This window comes from Vombatus ursinus, unplaced genomic scaffold, assembly GCF_900497805.2.
Source record: "Vombatus ursinus unplaced genomic scaffold, bare-nosed wombat genome assembly UNPS02014821.1, whole genome shotgun sequence".
Classification (NCBI taxonomy): Eukaryota; Metazoa; Chordata; class Mammalia; order Diprotodontia; family Vombatidae; genus Vombatus; species Vombatus ursinus.
The window spans coordinates 9,844,818-9,869,957 of NW_020954599.1; positions in this window are offsets into that span (position 1 = coordinate 9,844,818).

Genomic DNA, 25,140 nt, shown 5'->3' on the forward strand with positions numbered 1-25,140 from the left:
CTTCAGGAAGATTGGCTTCTTCAAGGTCTCTGCCCACCATAATATGGAAATAATGGGAATAGTTCAGATGTCCATCAAGTGAAAGTAAACTGTTCTTGACTAGTATCAGCCACAGAAATAGAGATGAAGATATTAATGTGTTTGATAACCATACCATTCACTTGGGGTATGGCTACCTCATTGATACCACATTGATGAAGTCAGGAATAGATTCTGAAAATAAATGCTTTTTGGAGATAGTTTCTCTTTGTTTTTCTTTTTCTTTTCATTTCCAAATTCTCTTCCTCCCTCCAACCCCTCTCCCACCCATTAAGAAAGCAAGAAATATGCCTATTTATAGATATTAAGTCATGCAAAACATATTTTCATATTAGTCATGCCTCAAAAAAATCAAGAGAAATAAAGTAAAAGAAATATGCTTTAATATGTACTCAGAGTTCAGGGGGAAATACATAGCTCTTTGTAATTCACTCTAAGTTACCAACCAGGTGCCATCTGCTATCCTTACTAGCCACACTGTGTTATTGTAAGGGGGATGGCTCTGGTAAAGCAAAGGATTTTAGCTTTTTTATCTCCATCACCCCTCAAAGGACCACTATTGTTTGGTGTTAGTTACACTTCAAGGGTTCCATTTGTCCCTACCCATGTAACATAATTTGTCCTTGTGCCAATAACTGGGCCAGAGGTTGCTGCAAGTACCCAACCAGGTAACTACTCCAAAGAGTACATGATACTTGTCCCCTCAGTGATCCATCTGCCAAAACTCCAGAGATTCCTGGATAGAAAAATAACTTAGATGTTCCTGTCCAGGAGACTTTCATCTCCAAATAAAGTAGACATTTTAGAGGATGCCTTAGGTTTGGCTAGGACTAAAAGGCTCTTGCTTTTCTTCTGCCAGATGTCATGATGTAGTTTTATTAGTACCTTTATGGCTGCCAATCAGTCACCTCTTTATCAACTCTATGTTTTAGGGACTATACCTAAAGCTTCCTATGGGAGAAAGTGAATGAGAAGGGGGAAGAAAATGAATATCATATAACAGCATCTACATGTCAGATACTGTAATAAATGTGTATTATATCATTTAATCTTCACAACCCTGGGAAGTAGATGCTGTTATTATCCCCATTTAATAGTTGAAGAAACCGAGGCAAACAGAGGTTAGATGACATGTCCAGATGAAAGGTCCAAATGACTTGTATAGCCAGTAAGTGTCTGAGGCTAGATTTGAACTCCCCTATTCCTGATTCTAGGCCCAGTACTCTAACCACTGTGCCACCTAGCTGTCTTCATTCATCTAACAAAATGGCAGATGCCATGCCTCCTCCTGCCATTCCCAAAGAGTTTACTAATTCAAACAAATATTTGTGTTTCCACTTACCCAATCTTATGCTCAAATATCCCCAGTTTGTCTTTCCATGCCTGTGAGATGGTATAGCAAGAGATGTCACAGTTGAAGCCTGATGCCATTCAGGTGAGCCTCCACCCAGAAGGTAAAATCTAATTGCTGTAATGTCAGCTGATCACAGGGGTTGGAGGGATATGATAGGAGGGTAGTATAAATCCAGTTTCCCAAACCTATCTCTTTTAGAAATTATAACCTCACCTTGTTTTCCCTTATGGGGGAATTGTCCACCTAGAGAATCTATCTTCATAGAGCCAAGTATATATGACTCTGCATCCTAGTCATATAAAAAGGGGCACAGAATGAATATCTCTGATTTAATTGGATTTGAAAAGCAAGCTTTCTGTGAGCTTCCCAAGCTGATGCTCTGGATTTGGCTCCATGGGACTATACCCTAAGCAGGCATTTTTCCAGTGAGTCTTTAGGTTATTGTTTAAACAGTTTTTGAGCCTCTTGAATGCTATGAAAATCCTTAAATGAGGATTCTCAAATCCTCTTTCTAATACGTAAGAACAGAATCTATCAATCTAAAATATATTTAACCTATATGCTCCTCTATCGAATGCTTCTTTTGATGTCTCATCTTGACTTGGTGACCATGGGTTCTTGAAAACTCCACCAATAAAGCCCAAACTTGAGGAGCTCTGAACAAACTGGAAAGAGTTTGAGCATGAACCTTCTAATGGATTGTATGCTTGCCAGGTGAAGGCCAGTCTGGCTAGGTTAAGATAAACTCATCACCAGAAGGTCAACTAGTGACTGGTTGATCAATGTTACAGGAACCCACAAAGATCATCCTACTAGAGGGAGATTTGATCTTTGTTTGTGAAGCACTTAAAATTGATATTGTAGATCTTCAACCTATTGAAAAATCATATTCCCTGCATGGTTAGACATTTTGGATCCAGTAAAATTGTCACTGTTTTCACATTGTATAACATGGTTCTCTCTGGTTGAAAAGGAACATCAAACTCTTGAGAGGCAGCATGACTCAGTGTGAAAAGCACTGGCTTTGGATTCAGAGGACCTGTATTCAAACCATTTGTCTGTCATTAATCACTTGTATGACCTTGAAAAAGTCACTTAACCTCTCTAAACTTTACTTTCCTGTTCTTTAAAATGAAAGGTTTGGACTAGATGGCCTCTAAGGGCCTTTCCTACTCTAAATCTATGATCCAATAAAAATTGCAAGATAGCATGTTATAATGTACTAAATAGAAAAGCCTCTAAGGGCTCTTCTCATGGTGGGTTGACTGGATGAGAGAAATGAAACTTAATTTGAACTTGGAAAAGTAGATAGGATTTGGATAGGCTATAGAAGATAAAATGGAAGAATAAAGAGGGTGTTCCAGTCACAGAGAATAGCAAGAATAATAGAATAGAATGGAATATCTTTTGAGCATTTCATAGAGACAAGTGAGGAAACCAGTATAATTGGGAACCAGAATACTAATAGCCTTGAGAAACAGTCAGAAGTATTTAGATTTGGTGTTGGAGGGGAAGAGGAATATAGGATTCAAAAGCATTGTATTTTTTTAAATAATAAGGTCTAAGACATTTTCCTTTGGTATCTTCCCCTCTTTCTAATCCTTTGAGATTCAGTCTCTCATCTCAGTCCTCCCATAATTCTGTCACATGCAACATCTACCACTTTTATTTTTATTTGGTTTAATTCAGCTCCTTCTTCTCATTCTTGTTTTCTTAGATGATATTTCTATTCCCTCATGTAGCACAGCAGGGGCTGTATTAGGTACAAATGTGGTAGAAATACTGTAACCAGTGGAGAAAAAAAAAGTTTATCACAGAAAACTGTGCAAATATTTTCCATCTTTTTGTCTGATTGTTGCCACCTCCTTCTAGTTTCATCTTTAAATGCCATTGGGAAGATTTCCTTCAATTGCTACTCTTGCCAAGCTTTTTGTTTGTTTGTTTCTGCCACCTCTACTTCTTCATGTTTTGTGTTTCATTGTTCAGCCTTTTCTATAAATGCTTAAAAATAAGATTATACTCTCAATGTATTTTGCCCTTCCGTGTCTCTCTGCTTAGCAAAGAGATCAGATATCTCTAGCTAGGAAGAGTTTTAGTTTTTTTGTTTGTTTGTTTGTTTTGTTTTATTTTTGATTACCTCATTTTAGAGATTTATCTAAATCAATTATATTCCCTTCCTAGGAAATGGTAACAATCTGTGTCAACCTCTGTTGTTGTTTTTATTTTTATACAATCCCCATGTTTTCAATATCAACAGCTTATTTAATAGCTCTGATTGCAGACATCTCATATATTCTCCTATGTTTTTTATTCTTTCCTTTCATATGTTTTTGATTTTTACTTTAAAAGTAAAAAGTTGCTCTAAAAATTGGTGGTCTGAAACCACTCAGATGACCGATTCAGAAATGACTTTCAAATCAGCAGCTACTTGGTTTGTACCTGTTAAAGTGTAATTAATTTCATTTCTATCATTTTATTTGGTGCTCCTCATGCCTAGTGATTCCCAACTCTCTTCTCAATGAAAGTATTCTTGATATTTAGTTTTGAGGCTTCACTATAATCTGTAAGCATTTACTACCTCTCAACTTTTATCTGATTCTTATATTTTATCTTATATTTTCAGCTATTTTACTACCCTCTACTTCATTCTCCTTTGCCTCAGACACCAAGTATCAAAGTATGGGACAACTTTATTTGGGGGATCTTATAGTATTCTTCATATTTCTTCATCCACTGTAACAGAGTTGGCATCTACAGAGTGTAGTGGATAAAACCACTGAACTTGGAAATAGAAAGACCCGGTTTCAAATCCTGCCAGAGACACTTATTAGTATGAGCCTAAGAAAGTGATTTAACTTATGCTCAGTTTCTTCATCTTTAAAATAAATGAGTTAGACTCAATAGTTTCTAATGTTCCTTCTAGCTCTAAGTCTTATATGATGATTATTTTAATGGTGGTCCTTTACGAATGAGGATCCTGGGCATAGCAAGACAAGATGAACAAATGCACAATGAGAAATTGTTGATGTTGCCTTTGCATTAAAAAAAAAGCTTATTCTTCCAACTTCTTCATTTGACTTTCTGAGGAGAATCAGTGATCCATCCTTATACTTTGGTATATGTTTCTTTTGTCTTCAGGTTTAATTTGTACCAAGAAAAGTAAATTTAATGCAATTCATTTAATCCATTTGATTGTGAACTCCTTGAAAGCAGGTCCTTTTTGCCTTTCTTTATATCCCCAAAAGCTTAGCACTATGCCTGGCATATGATAGGTGCTTAGTAAATGCTTGCTGCCTTGACTTGAATTCAGTTCTTCTGATTATCTATTTGTTAGTCACCGGACAAGGATCACACATCCATAGCAAACAAAATCTAAACTGATGTTTTGAGACAAACTTAAAACTGTGATCGTCTTGGCAGCATCTGCTACCATTTTCACAACTCTGATGTGGTCCCTGTAGAAGCAGAAGGGGGTACACAAAATAGAGGGTCCTTTTTTATTTTTCTGTTTCATAGATTGCCATCAATTAATTCATCACCAAGAGGAGAGCCTAATGGTGATGAGTTTCTTTACATTTAACAATTTGGGCTCTTGGAAAGCAAGATATCTGCTGTCGAAGGGACCAAACTCAAAGCCTTTCCAGCAGGGTAGAGCCTGTCAGAATTGGCTAACCCACGGATAGACTTTACAACCTGTGTGACTTTGGGCAAGTCATCTCATTTCTCTCTGCTTGTTTTCTTTTCTGTATAATGAGAGGAAGGAACTAGATGACCTGTAAGTCCCCTTAGATTTCAAAGTCTATGCCATTATGTTCTATGGAAAACTTCAGAGTAGGTATTTTCAGTAACATTATAAAAAGAATACTCACTGTTGACATAAACACACAGACTCAAATGCTAAGTTTAGGGAATTTCATAACTGTAAGAGAATAAGGCTAAAACATAACTTATTTTGAAAACATGTACAAGAATTTATTTTGATTGGATTGTGATATAAACTTACTTCTCTTTAGCTATAAATTATATATAAAATATGTATAATACCTTCGAAAGGAAAAAAAAGAAGGAAGGGAGTGAGGGAGGGAGGGAGGAAGGGAGGGAGAGAGGAAGGGAGGGAGGAACAAAAAAGGAAAAAAAGAAGGAAGGAAAAAAGGAAGGAGAGACAGAAAAAAAGAAAAGAAGGGAAGGATGAGGAAGAAGGAGAGGGGAAGAAAACAAATTAGTGCACCTAGTTTATTCACTTTGACAGACTACTAAGAATTGGCCCCCTTAGTATTCTAAAAGAGACTTATTCCCTCACTCTCAGGGAATTTCTTCAGTACTATAACCCCGTCCAGCAGGAGAGGCAAGTGATGCCCTAAAAGCTCAGTGTCTGACAGCAGCAGCAAACAGAAGCATTGCTAAGGAAACCCAGAAGGCTTGCTATCACAACGATAAAATTGTCTCTGAGCATGAGTGGACCCAGAAAGCTTCAGAAAGAGGAAAATTAGGACTGTTAGCAGTTTCCCTGGGACTAAAGTAATTTCCACCTCTAATAAAGATCCTTTCTCCCATAACGGGTCTTCCTGAACCACATTCAGCAGATCAAAATCTTAACCCTCTTGTTGACTACGTCTTGGAAGTACATCTGGGGCACTTGCTCTTTGGAAACTCAGGTTCTTCTGCTAATAAATCAAGCTCACTTAGGTGACGGAAAGCAATGATTTTTTGCAAACAAGAACCACATAGCCCAAATGCATGTTTTTAATAGTGTACACATATTTGTGTGTATATGTCGGAATCGCAAAGCAAAGTGGAAAGCTAGAAAGAGTATTTAAATCACCAACATATCTCAGAGACAGAGAGAGACATCTACTGGTCCATTTATTACCGGTTCTAGCACCTCCCCCTCCGAGGTAATTAATGTAACGTTTTCTCTCTTTGCGGTGACAGCCAGGAGCATAATTAGAGTCTAATAAAACCCTGAAAAGTCACCAATGTAAAAATGGAATAAACAGTAAACAATGGGGTAAAGGGAGTCACCAGGAGTGTGATGGCTGGGTAATGCCTTAGATAAACTGTGCTCACATTGACACTGTCACGCTCCCGGCAGCCCCAAGTGTGCTGCTGGTAACCTGGCGCAGACAGACAGCTCGAATTAATCCCAAGAGGAGCGCATGACAGGCGGGTGAAGCAGACAATTAGAATGAAGGAGGAAATTGGAAATGGCAAAGGTGTGAACATATGTCAAATTACAACTAAATGATAAATTACAATTCTGTCATTGGAATAAGCGGTAATTAAGAAAGATTTCAGCTATCCCTCTTGGAAGAAAAAATATATATCGATATAGATATAGATATGAGAGAATCACATTTTTTTTTGCTCCCAGTTTATATTTGTTTGGTGGATTATTTCTACCCCTTCGCCACATTGGGGCTGACTCTCTGCTTCCTTAGGGCTGCATTATTTGGGTACATTAAGGCTAATTCCTTTCTTTCCTCTTCCTCATTTCTCAGGCTGGCAGGATGATGGTGTCAAAATGAACAGGAAACTGATCGCATCCGATACAAAACCTGGGCTGTGGTTAAAAAAAAAAAGAAAGAAAGAAAGAAAAGAAAGAAAAGAAAAGAAAGAAAGAAGGGGGGGTTACGGGGGGGGGAAGGGGGGGGGGGAGTTACTCTGCTGCCGGCGCTGCCGCTGCAGCACTCTAATTATTTTCAACAAGCCGTGCACAGTCCGGCTGACAATTAGGAAATTCGGCTTCGTGGCTTGGGGGATTCATATGAAACCTCATAATCGCTGGATGGGCGGCCTTTTCATTTAGGCAGTAATGAATGTGGGTGGGGCTGCGTAGCAGTTGTTGGTCACTTAACCACAATTTCAAACAGCTGTGTAATTGTCGTGGAGGGGAGGTTAGTGCTTCAGCCCACCCCAGTTGGAGCTTGCCACACCTGGGGTTTGTTACAGCGCCTAGTCTACATTACTATCATCCTCCCAGAGCAGGACAGAGGCAGCAGAAGTGATCCAGCCCAAAGTGCCAAGATGAAGGGGGGGTGGCAATTTTTGAAGAGATGAAATTGTGCCATTGGAAAAGTGAGATGCCTGGATAGAGCACTGGCTCTGGAGTCAGGAGGACCTGAGTTCACATCTGGCTTCAGACACTTACTAGCTGTGTGACCCTGGGCAAGTCGCTTAACCCCAATTGCCTAAGGGGAAAAAAAAGAAAGAAAAGAAAAAGAAAAAGAGAAAAAGTGAGATGCCAAGATACCCATGAAGAAGGACATCTTCAAAATGACTGATCTCACACAAGACAGCAGTGTTGTAATAAAATGAATGAGGGAGTAAGTGAAGGAATGCATGAGGGAGAGAATGAATGAATGGATATTTTTGGGTACCATGCACAACTATGGAAACTGGTGTTCCTTACGGGGGCACTGGAGATGTCAAAAGTAGCATGCAAATCAAGATAGCATGGTCTTGTCTTCTATTCCTTAGAAAAGAGACAAGTGATTTATACTGAAATGGATCTGTGATTAATTCAGGAGTTCCCTCTAACAGTGCAGATTGAAATCTATGTAATAAGATTCTTGCCCCTCCTTAGCATTCCAAAAGTTCACTACGATAGTCCAGTCAATAGCACTGCACAGAATGACAAAATATCTATTAAAAAAAGAAAACATAAAGTACAATATAGGATCATTCCTTTATTGAGCTCTTCTAGAGATCCTAAGCAACTCTGCTTGGGTATGATAATTATTATCTTTTCCTTATGTCTTCATTGAACTTTTGAACTTTGTGAGTGTAAAAGGCAAAAAAGGAAATTTACTTGAGAACATACATTGAAATGGGGATGAAGCAAACCACACTGATTAACAGTGTGTCCTTGGACAAGTCACTAAACCTTTTATCAACCTAAGTTTCCTCAATTGTAAACTGAGGGGTTTGGAGACCCTGGCCTCCAAGGTCCCTTTTGGTTCTAAGTCTATGATGCAGTGGGGCTTGGGAGGATGGGGGTAGACAAGCCTTTATCAAACACCTACAATGTGCCAGACTCTTGTTAGATATTCACAACAACCCTGTGAGGTAGGTGCTATTTTTATCCCCATTTTGTAGCTGAGGAAAATGAAGCAGACAGAGATTAAGGGCTCACTCAAGGTCACACAGCTGGTAAGGGCCTGAGGCTGGCTTTGAAATTGGATCTAGCTGATTCCACACTTAGTGCATTTTCCTAACATTTATAACATAATTAACTTTAAATGTGATACTAGCTACATTCTTGTATAAACTGGTAAGATTCCAGCATGGGAACTGCAAACATCTTCAAGGGTTCAACCTTTTTTTTTTTTTTAGCAGATTAGGAAATAGAGGACAACAGAAGTAAAATGAATTGTACAAAGTTACACAGGTAGTGAGAGAGAGCTTCTGTGAATGCTAGGCCTCTGACTTAGCTAGATCAATCAACACAAATTCATTAAATACCTACTATGTGCCAGACTAAGGAGATACAAAGACAAAACATAGACTACCCTTGTCCTTTAAGATCTTTCTTTCCATGGGTGTTGGGGAGAGACATAGGAATACAACATGTTCACAAGTAAGCAAATAAAAGATATATGTAAAATAAATAAAAAAGCAATTTGGGAGGGGAACAAATGTGGGGAAGGGAGGCAATACTAACAACTGGGAGATTAGCAAAGTCCAAAGCCTGCATTATTTCTACTACTCCACCCCACCCCATTCACACAACTGTAGCTATATATTCATACAGCAATGACTAATCCCAACTCAAGGCACTTTTTTTAAAAATGAAGATGAACAATTAAAATCTTCCACTTACAAATATATTATCACCAATCTCTTCTGCATTCTTCCCCTCAAAAAAAAAAAGGAATTGAATATCCAAAAGCCTAAACTAAAAAAAAATCTCTAATGCTGAGGTCAGCAGCTCTGGCCATCATCAGGGGATAAATCAATTTTGAGCAGCTGTGACCAGATCTTGGAGTTCAGGGCCTTGAAAGCTTAATTGGGGAAGCATGTTAAAAGTTAAAGGGCCAGAGTCACATTAATTATATGGGGTTTTTCTTGGAAGAAACCTGAAGGGTATGGAAGTACAATGCCACCTTCTTCGTTAAGCAAGGGTATGGCCCTGCTCTACATTTCTGTTACTCAGTGCGCTTCCTTCTGTAAAGAATATATCCATAATCAACAATATGCTGCAAAGAATCAGAATTTAATGTGTTCATTTGCAGCAGTCTCAGTGCAGTTCAGGTTAAAGAGATTCTTGCCCTCTGAAAAAAGATTTTTGTTTCCTTAGCTGCCGGGCTAAATTTTGTAGATAAATTTTCCTAAAAATGGATTTTGACCCAATTTGTGATTTAAATTATATAGGAAAGTAGTAGAATACTTTTTAGCAATCAAGGGACATGTTCTATTTGACAGGCATGATGTTACAGCTCAAAAATCATTTTTTCAAATGAAAGTGGTAGCCAGACCACTTGTCATCTGTTTTAGGGCTATCAAAAAAAGAACGGGCAGTGATGGTTTCCCTATGACTAGTTTGGATGGCTCCCTCACATACATTTCACATACATGTTGGAGTCAATGGTTTGAGGTCTTCTCCAGTCCTTGAGGGTTCTGTAATTCCTTGACTTATAGAATAAGAGAATTTCAGAACCACTGGGGCTTTGGAACTGATCTAGACCAACCCTTTCACTTTACAGTTAAACAACTGAGTCTCAAAGAAACTAAAAGACTAGCCAGTGGCACAGGGAATTAACGTCAGCAGAGAAGACCTCTGTCTTCTCACTTCCAGGGGCTCTTTCTGTACCATCACTTTACTAGCTACATTTCTGTGTTGTCTCTCTTACTGCTCCCTCAACCCAGTTCCATTGCTTTTTAAATCCTTACATTTAAACTTGACCTGCCAACTTCATTAAAATAACCTTTAGAGGATCATTTGGTTGTGCTGGAGAATTGTTATTTCTGATCCTACTTCAAATTAGTGGCCTTCGAATGTAGAATTTTCAATTTAGAAGGGAACTAAGAGACCCTTATTCCAACTGTCTCAAATTACAAAGGAAGAAGCAAACTTATAGAGGTCCAACAGCTCTAGAGTTGAAATGGACTGGGGTGGGTGGGGAGAATCAGTTCACAACACTCAAGTGTGGAAACTGAGGGATGATTAGGTTATGTGAATTTCCCAAGGTCACACAGGTAGTAAGAATCAAACACAGAATTTGAGCCCTGACATACCCAACCAGAATTCTAGTAAGTAGCAGATCCATCACTAGAAACCCAGCTCTTTCTATCCTCCTTCCAGCATTTTTCCCACTCCATCATACCACCTTAATTTTTTTTGTTTGTTTTATATAGAAGTTTCCTTATAAAATTAAAATAGTGCTTCCCATTGTTTTGTGCCATTTCATGTTGGAAGAAAATCACTAATTTGTCATAAATATCCAGAGTTCATGAGCTTCTTGCTGTGATTCATTTCCAAGCTTTTCACTAACTCAGAAGTATGCTTAGATGACCGAATATAGAGAGAAGCATGGATATGGTGGTATGGTGGGTAAAAAAACTGAACCCAGGTCAAGAAGACCTGTATTCAAGCTTTGCCTTTCTATCACACGTTGACATGTACTTGCTGCATGACCTTGGACAAGTCACGTAACCTGTCAATGCCCAAAGACAACTCTCTAAGACTAAAAGGTTCAGAGTAGTCATCCCTCTGCATTGATAGTTGGGTTTCCTTACTGAAAGTTTCCCTATACCAATTAAATCACAAATCTGTTAAGAAAAAAAAAATCCTAAGCCACTTCTGATTTTAATCAATTGGAAAATATAACAGTAGTTAAGACCACATAAAGCAATAGTTGAGGGGGGAGGGGTTTGGCACAAACAGACAAACCTTTTAATACACCTTGTACTTTATCTGGAATGGAGAATAATTCAAACACTCAATTTTCCTGAACTAGTAATTCTCTTTAACTTTTGAACTTGTCCCCATGCAACAGTTTGTACAGTTGTAAAGCTCTTAGTATTGCTCACTCAGATAATGATATTGCCCATGTATAAATGCACCCAGGGATGAATACATTATAGAGGTCACAATAAATTGTAATTCAAAGGCCAACAGCTGGATACCTGAAAGTAGGGACATCAGCCATCTCTCCAAACTTAGTAAGCCTCTCTGAGGCCTGTTTTATTTTTCCCAAATAAAGAAGGTTTGGGCTAGGTCATAATATGAGAAAATGGCCGTTGTAAATCATAGGCCATTCTAGGACTTAATATTCATTGCAAAGAATATAATATTACAGATATAATAGATAATGAGTCAGAATCTCCCACTGCCTTAAGATCCTCCCTGGGAGCAAATTAAGCACTTTGGACAGCTCCATTAACTCTTTCCCTTCGGTCTCATGCATGTTACTCGATTATTGCTGCAGTGCTCTGCAGTGGGGTACTTTGGAGGACAGGGTCCTTTTCCAACCTGTTATCAATACTGTAGCTAATACTAATAGGGCAATTAAATTATTTGTGGTTATGGTCTGAAGCTTTTAGGACTTTTGCTCCAACTACCAGCTCACGCTAATAGAAGGCAGTTTGGCATAATGATAAGTGTGTGGGATCTAGAGTGAGAGCATGTTGGAGCAAAGCCCTTGTCTAACTCTTCCTATCCTTCTAATCATGAAAAGTCAGTTAAGCTCATTGTGCCTCCATTTTCTCACCTGTAAAATAAAGAGGGATGGACTGAATGGTCTTGGTGGTCCTTCCCAGGTCTAAATCCATGATATTATGAACTCTGCTTTGTTGATGTAAATATAACAAACTCCATTAAATAAACAATCCTCTAAAAACAAATACCTTCGCATATGTTTGTTTATCAGTCAATTTCTTTTAAGCGAATGAATGGATGCCATCCTTTCAGCAAGGTGTTTCTCAACAGTACTATTATTTGTATTTCTTTCAACAATGAATGCTTTCATTAGGTTGTCATAACAGTATAAAGGAGGCTGGATTTGGAATCAGAGAACTCAGGTTCAAATGCCAACTTTGCATGCAGACTTAGGCAAGTCACTTACCTTTGGACCTCAGTTTTTTTTTCTTCATCCATAAAATGGGGAAGTTGAGCTAGAAGATTCCCTAGATCCTTCCCAACTTTAAATAGGTGATCCCATAGGATCATACATTTAAAAAGAACTGGAAAAAAGACTTTAAAGGACATTTACTCCAGCATATCACATTTCAGATGAGAAGCAGAAGCCCAATGAAGCTAAATGACTAGACCAAGGTCATATAAATAGTGACAGAGACAGGATTCAAACCCAGGTTATCTCTGGCTCCCAACTAGAAATGTTTCAGTTGAGTTAGGTATTGTGTTAATACTGAATAGAAATTTTTAAATTATTTATTTAGGGAAAGATGTTTACTAGTTGTTGGTGCTTGGTTATAAAATGACTGGATTCAGGTCAGTTCATGTCAAAGATAAATTGAGAAGTGACATAATTTGCTTCACAAATTCCCCAATTCTGCATAGTTGCAAACCATTGGTAATAACGGAGAGTACTGAGAATTACTTTCTTATGTATTGTAACACCAACTTCATTCAACTCAGCTGCAGTAATTCATGAAGCAACCCACAGTTTCACAGTTTGGCTCCCAGTCTGTCCTGTTGGCAAGAGCTCTGTTAATTTGCAAACCCCGATAATCCAGGCACCAACAGTCAGCAAGTATTTTCCCTGACAAATAAGTAGTCAAATAATTTCTCAAACCCAAAAACATCACCAAGAAAAAGTATTAAAAAGATGGCAAATCTTTATCAGGAATATATTAATGAAATTTGAAGAAAGGTGCATTCAAAAGCACAGCAGCACTAAGAATTTCAGGCACCACTGCTCTGGGACCTGCAAAACACACCCTCTTATTCATACACCTCATTTTTTGCACATGCCTAATATTTTATTTCTATTAACAAAAACAAAAAATAAAATAAACAAAACCATTCCTATACATTATAGCAATAGGGTTCCATTTTAAAAGATTTGTATAAAAGAGTGATTTGGATATATTTTCAAGACCCTTAAAAATAGGTTTTATTTGCAGTTGTCATTTTTCCTTTATATGAATTTTTTCACTCTGCTAATATAGTATTAAACCCAAATATTTGGGTAAAATGAAAGTATTATTATAATAAATTCTTTATTAGTTGAGAAGTGTCTATGTTGGAAGGGTTGGGAGGGGTGCATTGTTAAAGAAGAAAAAGGGAGAGGGAGGGCATAGGACTAAGCATTCCCCAAAACAGAAAGCTTTGAACAAGGTATCAAGGGATTATAGAGTGAGAACTGGAAAGGACTTGGGAAGCCATCGAGTCAAACTCTCTCATTTTACAGATAAAATAGGGAGATGCCTGGAAAGGTCAAGTGACTTGCCCAAAGTCACACAGATACCAATCATCAGAGGCAATATTTAAACCTAGGTCCTCTGATTTTCTTTCACTGTACTATGTTGTTATTGTTCATCCTTCATTCTCAAAGAGGACCATGACATCAAGAAGGAGATGTCATGACATGCAAGTGAATTGAATTTAAGTGAGGGAGGGCTGTTCAAAGTCACCAACCTCCCTTTCTCCTCCAGAGTCATCTGGTCCCAGTGGCAACATATAGATCGGTATGATTGTGCTATTGGGGAGAGGGAGGGGAGAAAGACTCTTAACCAAGGATGTACCAGAGAGAGAGAAAAAATGGGAGCCAAAGATTTTATCAAGACAAGAACCACATAAAAAAGTCAACTATCCTTTATCTTGTGTTCCTCAAATTAAAGTCAAACAAATTGATTTGTAGTGATTAAAAATAAAAGTAAAATAAACCAGAAAAAAGGGGTGAGAAATAGAACTTTCAACTTCATGTAAATATTCTTGTGAGATTCTTTAATTGCTGCCTACCCCTTCTTTGCTCTTCATGTCATTCCTGACAACTTTTTCACCAAATATGACTCTCCTTGAAGTTTCTAGGGCCATTTGCCATCACCAGAACCAGAATGTGATACCAAATGCTCTTGGTAACCCTCCCCACCATGAAAATTGAGTTGGTAACTCAGTGTTTGAAAAATGAACCGTAGATCTGGGGAGCTAATGTATAATCAGAGCTATAAGGAAAGGACCTTTTTGTTTTTTGTTTGTTTTGTTTTGCTGATTGGTTTATTTGTTTTGAGTGGGAGAGAATGAAACACAGCTCCTTCCCCAGCAGGTTTTGCATTCTTTGGGGTATATGAAAGTGGGTACCCCCTTTGATGTGCTACAGGGGTATCTCTGGGGGCAGTAGACTTGAGAGGACAATTTTAATGTAGAATTTTAACTTACATCACTGATCGCTCCCTTTCTTCATTGGCTGGTAGCTCAATTCCTTGTTATTTAAAATATTTGCCACTTTTTTTATACAAATAAGTTTCTCTGGTCCTCATTTCCTTCAATCTGAACTAAATAGGTAAAGACATTTGCCATCAACCTTTTAAAGAGGGTGCTGTAATACTATCTAGATAACATGTATGGAAAAGGCAGTGATGAAGCACTGTACCCAAAGTGTTCTCACTAATTAGACTCAGAATGCTTTAAAGTAGCTTAACATTCAAGCAACTTGTCAAACACACATACACACACACACACACACACACACACGCACCTGAATACATCATAACAAGTTTTAAATAAAGATTAACATTAGAAGGAACTAAGTCAATAATTTTAAGTAATCATCTTTTATCCTATGGAGAAAATTGTCATGTTTTCTGTTGAAATAAAAATGTTGCATTATTGCTGTATCATCATAATTATTCAGTCTTTACTGGACTGACAGTTTAACATATGTCTAGATCCCTACCTTGAAAAAAATGATTCAGTATGAAAAAAACAAAAAATAACAAATTTAGCAACAATGGATAAACTGATAAGGTCATTAGAAACAGAAGAGGCTTTAGAGGTCGTAAGACACATCCTTCTTACTTTCCAGTTGATGAAACTAGAATCCAGAGAGTTTACATTAATGATTCTATGCCACACAGATAGTAAATTACTGAATCAGAATTTGAACTCATATCTTGTGAGTTGAAGTATAGTACTGTTGCCACTGTACCATGATTCTTAGTAGCCACTAAGATCATGACTTCATGCTAGAACAGTGGAGTGGGCTTTTTTCCCAATGGAATTCTCTCATTAGCTTCCCAAAATTATTAGATTAGTTTCAATAATAAATAGCTTAAACACCTATTCATACCCAGGAGAGACTGCTGTTAAACATTTATGTTTAAATAATAAATGTAACAATACAACATGTAGTTTTACTTTTTTGGTATCCTATCAAAATAATAACCTTTACATTTGAACAGAAATGTTCAATCTGCCCTGTACCTATAAAGTCATGCTGGATATACTGTATCATATAAAGGTGTATGCTATATTGGGATGGGTTGCACTGTGCTATTAGTGAGGCTGGGGAGAGATTTTATTCATGATCTCTTAATAAAGGAAAGTGATTGGAAAAATCAGTTTCATTTTTTTTTAAAGTATAACACTGTACTACACATTTTGCCATTACTGAAGGTTGAGTGTTGCAGTGGGAAAAGTCTTGAATATACCAGTGACCAGTGGCATGATTAGCCTTCAGTGCAATACAAATATGAAAATTGCATTTCTGAAGAAATATATGACTTCACATCAGGTAGTCTCAAGAGAATCGTGTGTCTGTTAGTAGGACAGAAACTTCTGGGAAATCACCATCGTTAGGGAGAGGAATAATTATTCCCACCAATGCTACAATTTGGCAACATTTAATTTGTTTAGTGAGATCCATGTGCCTAGAAATCAGACAAAACCTTCCTTGGGGAAGGAATATCAACCCTATTATTTATGCATGCACTTTATCTTTGGAAGTATGAAGAAAGAATTCAGGGTTATAGACCAAGGTCTTCTATTACTCATAAATGGGGAAGGGGTTAATGCATTTCAACAAGCTACAGATACTAAGCATTGCTAGCAACCTGGACTTGTTTATACAACTATGACATAAAATGACTGAAAAATCTAGTTTTCTATAAAGAATGGTTCAACAATGGGGTTGTTCTACTTTCCCTCCTCAGCTAAAACTTCTGATATCTTTTTCCCCTTGCAAGTCAAATATTTTCAAGAACTGCTAATCTGAGAAATAAATTAAAAACTAAAATATAACATCAAGTAGTTTTACTTTCCAATCCAACTAACCCAAGGGAAGAAAATAAATTGCATCTTTTTTATGTAATTTTCAGCTTACACATACATTAATAGATCTATGTGTTTTTTTTTTTTGCTATGCAATCTAATTCTCTTCATTTATCAATGTAGATTGTAACCCTTTCATACCTTATTATCCCTTGAGATTCTTTCCCAAAAGTCCCCATATTGGATCCATCTATTACAGGAGGTGACCTCTCTTCTCTCTCTCTCTCTCTCTCTCTCTCTCTCTCTCTCTCTTTCTCTCTCTGTCTGTCTGTCTATCTCTCTCTCTCTTTCTCTCTCTCTCTCATATATGTAATATATACACATATATTTATGCATATAATAAATATAGAAATAGATGATATACATATGAGATAAAGATGCAGATATAGATATATGTAAGGTATAAATATAGATGAGATAGAAATAGAGGTAGAAATGTCAATATAAATAAAAATTATATTGATATAGAAACAAGTATGGAAATGGATTGATATAGATGTAGATACAGATGATATAGACATTGTTGTGCTGGTAAAAGTTTGCTAACCCAAAATAAACATACATGTGATATATTTTTAAACTTAATCCACATTATTAATATTTTATCACTTCTTAAAGTCTAGAAGTCAACAAAATAACATATTAAACCCTAATTCAGAGTCTTTCAATTTCTGAGGTGTAAATATTTACACTGAAAATTTAATAATAGCCCCTCTAGTTAGTTCCATCTGGCTCCAGCACACCCCAAGCTATAGCTACATGTATATCTGTATCTATAGCTGTATATACACATACACACACATGTATAGGCACTTTAGGAATGGAAAGGGCACCAATGTATAAGTAGAGATCTCCATCACAGAATCACAAATTTAGATCAGTAAATGATCTTAGAAGTCATCAAACCCAACCCTTTCACTTTCAAGATAATGAAAGTAAGGCCAGAGAGATTATATGATTTGCCCAAGGTCACCAAGGTAACAAATAACAGAGCTAGGCTTTGCAGTCAGCTACTCTGTATCCATATATTGCTTTATGCTGGCTCTCATCAGACTAAAAGTGATGTTCCATGATTCAATATCAATAGCATGTTCAGGATAATATCAATGTTGGAAAGATGGATTTTTTTGGTCATATAATGAAAAGTACAATTTCCTAAATGTTATCCAGCCTAGACTCCTCCTCCTATGTAATTCAGAGTATTGTTGTCCTGCTACAATACTGTCCATGATGGATTGATCTCAATATCTACCACTTTAGCTTTACAATAGGAGTCCCTAACCTGTGGTCCATGCACCTAAGGACAGATTTGAAAGGGCCCACAAACTTGGATGTGAAAAAGTACACCTTTATTTCCGCTAACTTCTAACAGTAATTTGATCTTTCCTTCAGTTATGAATGTAGACTACAAATAGTGATTTGATAAGGCATCTATATGCTTCAGCAGGATGCCAAAGATGTACATAATGTACAACACACACACACACACATACACACAAATGGTTAAGAACTCTTGATCTTTACGAATATATACAGACACATTTTGGCAGTGTGATATAATGAATAAAGAATAGGTCTCAGAATAAGAAAGAACCAAGTTCAAGTTCCCTCACTAATTGGCTGTGTGATCTCTGGGGAAGTCAATTACACTCTCAGTGTCACCAGAGAACTCTCTAAGACCATAAATTTCCAAGAAGGTGCTGATTGGCTTTAGTAGAAGAAATTCCTCACTAGGAACTCCCTATATTAATAAAAGCACAGGTTCAGTCAATAGGCATATGGACAAAAGGAGAGATGAACCAAATTGGTGGTACTCTCATCCCACTGTCTACCATAATTCACTTTATTTTTCTGATAGGATAGTTAGACCAATACCTTTTGTATGCCTGTGGAATTTACAGAGAAAAGATCAATGTAATTAGTAATTAAAAGATCACATAAGTAAAATATGACCTGCAAATGGAATCATTGAAAAAAAATTTCCATCAGTAAGGAATCCTTATGCTTGGACTGTACATAAGACATCTTCCGTAACACTAGCAAACACTTAATGTTCACTCATATCTCCTAGTTTTATACTTTATTTAATTTCAATACTAAACAGATATTTGAATAAAATTGTTTCTGAAGTCATATTTGTTGTATTATCTTGTATTATTTTAATATACTAGTGGGAGACACTTCCCACAAACTCAGAAGAATCTGCGTGTCTGTTTTATTTTCCTATTGGTTTCAAAAACTAATAAACAACATACAGCAAGGAATCCTATATTCTCTATTTCAGTGTGATCATAAATGTCTGGTTCGTAGGAAAATCATCCATAAAAGCTTGTCTATAAATTTCTAATTTTTTAAATCAAAGATACATTTAATGCTTACCTTGATCATTTTCACAACATTATTTATAGAAATGGGAAAGCAGAGTTCATATTTACTCATGTCACATTCTTTCAGAACCTAGATCTCTTTGAGGTATTTTGAAAATCCATCCTTATATGATCTTAAACATGTGCAACCTCCAGCATAGACATCTTCTGTTAATCATTGGTCAGGAAGGAATGCCTCCTTGACTTTGTTTCCACATAGTGTGTCGAGTATTGAGATGGAAGAATTGAAATGTGGTGGTTTCATGAATTCCACCAATGTAAATGGATCCAGTTAAGAGCATCAGCAAATCTATTCCCCTGTGTGTATGTTTATTGTTTCATTGGTTTTATCTATAAATGGTTAGAGATTATCTGTTTCTGAACTAAATCTTTTATCTTTAAATTCTTATTTTCTTTTAAACTTATCTTTTTATATTCTGTGACACACCTCAGATATCAGGTTTCTATTCTGCTCTTCCTTACTGTTTTGCAAATTATTTAGAAATAAAAAAAAGTTTAAAGTGTAACTACCCTTGGATTTCAACTCTTTCTGTTTAGCAATGAGATTGTCTCCATGTTGACTGAAGCAGTTTCTAAATACTTCTTTCTTACCCATTGTAATCACTTTTGTAATACTTAAAGTTTTCTAGGAAGTTTTGATACAGAGTGTGCATATCTTTATTCATTTCCCTTTGTTTGAGTAAATTTATTTAAATAGAGAGGGTTAGAACAATATAATAAAAGTCATCATTTTTTTGTCTTCATAGTTTGTTCTAATTTGGAATTGAATCTGACCCTAATTCTAACCAGTTAGTCATCTGAATATACATAGCCACATAATTCATTAATGACTACTAATCCCGTAACTAGTAATTTCCTGTCCAGTTACATAGAGTCAATTTCATTTTTCATGATGATGTTCAGTTCTTGTCATATCCAAAATCTTCTTACTTCTTTGCATAAAGTATTCATGATATAAAAGTGAGGTTTCAAAATGAAATACAAAAGTTTTTTGACTGCTTTCACTTAAAAATAATCTCAATCCATATTTTCTAAAACCATTTTTGTCATCTTTTCTTATCCTCACTTTTACAAAGTATAATGGTATAAGCTGACTTAGTTTGTAGGATTTTGTCAAATTTTTCATAGAATCTATTTCTACATCCTCTGCCATTGTCAGCACTTAGAACAGTGCCTGGGACATAGTAGGCTTTTAATAAATGTTTACTAATTGATGTCGGGCCAAAAGTTGCATTTAACTCCATATTGTTTATCACCATTATTTCAAGGCAAGATGTTGAAGCATCTCATGATACTTCATGAGGTATCTCACCCAGGAAAACCTATGAGCCATCTGTCATTTAGCAACAACTTTTTTCATAATCTGATTTTACTTTTATAAAGCAAGAATATCATTAAGAATGTAAATCAGTTTTCAAATAATGTATAAAATAAGGGGATTTGGATAAACCAACAAGTCAACACAAATCAACAATAAATTTTAACCATTTATTATGTACTGGGTACTATGCTAAGCACTAGGGATAAAAAAGAAATGTTCAAAAATAGTCCCTTCCCTAAGGTACACACATTTGAATGGAGAAGACAACAGGAAAGCTATTGAGTTTATTGTGGTACATATTGCAGTACAAATACTTCTTATAGAAGGTATAATTTGAATGGGGTCTTGAAGGAGGCAGGAATCCAGGAAATGGAGATGAGGAATCAGACCATGTTAGATATAAGGACTGAGATATAGCCAGTGAAAAGGCACAGAACCAGGAGATAGAATGTTATGTGCAAGGAACACGAAGGAACCAGTGCCACCGCATCAGAGATTATGTGGAAAGGAGTAGAATGTAGAAAGCATGGAAAGATAAGAAGTCAGTTTGGGGAGGTCTTTAAAAGCCAACCAGATGATTTTGAATTTAATTTTAGAGGTAATAGGGTACCTATTGGGTTAAAGGAGAGAAAGATACACGTACAAGAGATGTTTTAAGGGTAGTGATGGTCTTGGCAATAGATTGGATATGAGGGTTTAGTGAGATTGAGTAGGGCATAACATATAGTTGTGAATCTGGGCATCCATGAGGAGGAAATGGTGCTACCTTTGAGAGTAATAGAGACATGCAGGACAGGGGAGGATTTGGAGGGAAAGATAATGAGTTCAGTTTGGGGCAAATTGAATTTAAATTTCTATCAAACGCTCAGTTCAAGATGTCCAAAAACCAGTTGGAGAGGTGAGACTGGAGGTTAAAAGAAAAGTAGAGATTGGATAGATAGGTCTATAGAGATGATAATTAAGTTCATGGAAAGGGGTGAGATAACCAAGTGAGATATCATAGGAGGAGAAGAGAAGAAAGTTGGCCTGGGACAGAACCTTGGGTGACATCCATCCATGGTTAGTGAGTGTCATCTGGATGAAGATTTAGCAAAGAAGACTGAAAAGGACCAGTCAGGGAGACTGGAGGAAAACCAGGAAAGAACAGTGTTACCAGTTGGCAAAACTGTCAGTGCCAGAAGAAAAAAAAATCAGAAACATAACCAGAACCAGAGATCTTAGGAACCAACAAGAGTTTATTGAGTTTGCCATAGATTCCTGGAAGTAACAAAAGAACAAGTCTTATATAGGTATCAAGTTGTTGTTGTTCAGTTGTGTCCAACTCCTCATGAATCCCCTTGGCAAAGATATTGTAGTGGTTTGCCATGTCTTTCTCTAGCTCATTTTATAGGTGAGAAAATGGAGGCAAACAGGGTTAAAAGACTTGCCTAGGGTCACAAGGCTAGCAAGTATCTGAGGCAGAATTGAATTGAGATCTTCCTGACTCTAGGCCCAGTTTTCTATCCATTGAACTGCCTACCTACCCACAGGTATCAATTAGGTGGGAGGTAAATTGGGCATAGGGATCTTCTTTATTAGACAGAGCTTGTGGATGGGGTCTTGGGGATAGGGATAGAGGGCATACAACAAGAAAGGCAATTGTTTGGGTAAGCTATTTTTTTATCCCTGCCCTAAAAAATAGAACTGTTCCAGATACTTGACACTTCAGCAGAAAGAAAGATCACAAACTAGGGAGGAGCTATCAAAGAGAACATTTTATCCTCAAGTGTCAAAGGTCACAGAGAGGCCAAGAAGGATTAGAATTGAGAAAAGTCCAGTAAATTTGGCAATTAAAAGATCACTGGTAACTTTGGAGATAGCGGTTTTAGCTGAATGATGATGCTAGAAGCCAAATAGAAGAGGATGAAGAAGAAGAAGATCATGAGAAGAGAATAAATATCTCAAAGGAGATACTTTTCTCACGAAATTTGGCAACAAAAGGGGGGATGATACTCAGCGAGAGGTATGGGGATATTAGAGGGGACAATCTACTAAAGAAGAAAGAATGGAATGGGATCAAGGGTGCACATAGAGTGGCTTACATTGGCAAGGGAAAGGGCTACCTCTTCATGTGAAATGGGTGAAGGAAGAGATAATGACTGAGGAATCTGAGTGATGTGAGATGAGGAGGAGGGCAGAAGGAGCTCTCAATGAATGGATCCAATTTTTTACTGCAAAGTACAAGTCAGGGTCTTCAACTCAGAGTGTTGTGGGAGGGGAGCAACAGGAAGTTTGACAGGATGTGAAACAGTTACGATTAGGTAACATTAACCTGTGATGGAACCAATCAGCATAATTTTGTGTCCGGTATCTTTCTTTCACAATATGTGCCAGGTACTGAAGATACAGAGACAAAAATTACAGTCTCAGCCCTCAAAGAGCTTACATGTTAACCCAGACAACACATACACGTACAAAGGACACATAGAATATATGAAGTAGCAGCTATGGGGACCAAGATAGACCTTATGCAAGTGGCACTTGAGCTAATTCTTAAAGAAACCAGGGAATCCAAGGTGTTCAGAACCAGAACATTTCAGGCATGTGGGACAGTCAAGATATGTGAGTAGCAGTAAATAGGCAGCTAGATGGTTCAGTGAATAGAGGCAGGAAGACCTGAGTTCAAATCCAGCCTCAGACAAATCTAGCTGTGTGACTCTGGGCAAGTCACTTAACATCAATTTGCCTTAATCCACTGGAAAAGGAATGGCAAACCATTCCTTGCCAAGAAAACCCCATACAAGGTCATGAAGAGTTGGACACAACTAACCCACTGAACAACAGCAACAACAAAAATAAAAATAATAAATGGACTGGATCATTGAATATACGGAGGGAAGTAAGGAGACTGTGAAATGGTCAGATTTACATTTCAGGAAAATAACTATGTTTGCTGTCTTAGAGTGAAGAGAGTTGACACAAGATCAATTAGGAGGCTAATGCAGGCAAGGTGATAAGGGTCTGAATTAGAGTGTTCACAAAGTGAATATGGAGGAAGACTCCTGTGTGAGAAAATTTGTGGGTATGTACATGTCATGAATTGGCAGCTGATTGAATAGAGAGGGTGAAGGTGGGGGGAAGCCCCAAGGTTGTGAATCTGGGGGTCTGAAGAGATAAGTGTTTCCTTCAACAGTAATGGGGAGAATTAGAAGATTGGTGGGTTTGGAGAAAGATAATGAATTCTGTTTTGTACATGTTAAGTTATGACATGCATATAGGACATCCAGTTTAAATAAGCAATAAGCTATTGATAATATGTTACTAGAGCTCAGGAGAGAGAATGAGGCTGGATACCTAGATCAGGGAGAAGTCTTCAGAGAGATGTTAATTGAACCCACGGGAACTGGCGAGTGAAAGAAAATAGAATGAAAAGAGAAGAGGTCCTAGGATAGAGCCATTGGCTGACCCTATTATGTAATAGATACAACATAGATAATAAATGAGTAGACTGAGAAAAAATTTGTTCAGTACAGTAGGACAAGAACCAAGAGATAGAGAGCAGTATCACCAAAAGCCAGAGAAAGGTATGTCCAGCAAGAGATGGCAGACAGAATATCAAATGCTACGGGGAGATGGGTAAGGATTGAAAAAAATCCATTAGATTTGTCAATTGGGAGACAATGGGTAAGTTTGAGGTGAGCAATTTCAGTGGATCAGAAGCCAAGAGACAAAGATGTGAACTAGGGTGGTCCTTAAGTGAGGATGAAGGAGGGCTCATCTGTGAGAGATATTGTGGGTGTAGATGTGGGATGTAGATGAATTGGCAACTGATTGAATATTTAGTGTCAAAGTAAGGGAAGAGTCAAGCATTGCACCAAGATGGTGAACCTGGGGAATTGGAAAGATGGTGGTTCCTTCAACAGTCATAGGGAGGTTTGAGAAATGAGTCATAGGGGAAGAGGCAACAAAAATCACACTTTAGAACTCCAATGTTTAAATTAAAGCTTATAGATGTTCTAAACACTCTGTGACTCTCAGCATACTTTTTCTATCATTGCCACTTTCACTGAATAGGAACACGAGGATATATAGCCCTCACTTCCATTTTCAATTTTTTTCATTTTATAGATTGTGATAGTAAAAATGGTCATTCCCCGGGGGCATTTCTGTACCTTCATATTTTCCTAGACTAATCCTCAGACAGCAGACATATATACTATGTCACCTGACCTATACTCAAAACCTCTCTGGCTTTGTAGGTACTGCAAGCTCCTCTATACTCCCGTAGTTTTCTATATCTGAACCTCACCTTTGGATGAAACACTGAAAAAATATTATTTTTTGCCAAAAAACACAGAATCATTTATCTAGAGCTGTAATGTTATCTAGTCTAACCCTTCCATTTCATAGATAAGGACACTGAGGTACAGGAAGATTCAGTAACTCTTCCCAGATCTCACAGGTATCTGAAGTGGTATTTGAATTTTGCTCTTCCAACCCCAAAGCCAGAATTTTTTACTACTGTAGCATGCCTTTACATAAGTAAAAGAATAACTATTAATAGGGGAAAATTATTTATTTTGTATTTTAACTTGCCAATTTTTTTTCCTATTTATTAATGCCTAACTCTTCACAATCAAGATGTTTTTTTCCCAGGGCAGAGGAGGTATACCTGGCATTGACCTTCTTAAGAAACTAAGAACAACTCCTTTGACACCTAAAAAGATCATAAAAGAATCTAGTTCTATCATGACCCTAAGCATTAACCTAAGCTACAAAAATAATTTGCCAAAGAAAGTGTAAAAGAAGAAAAATGAATATGAACAACTTT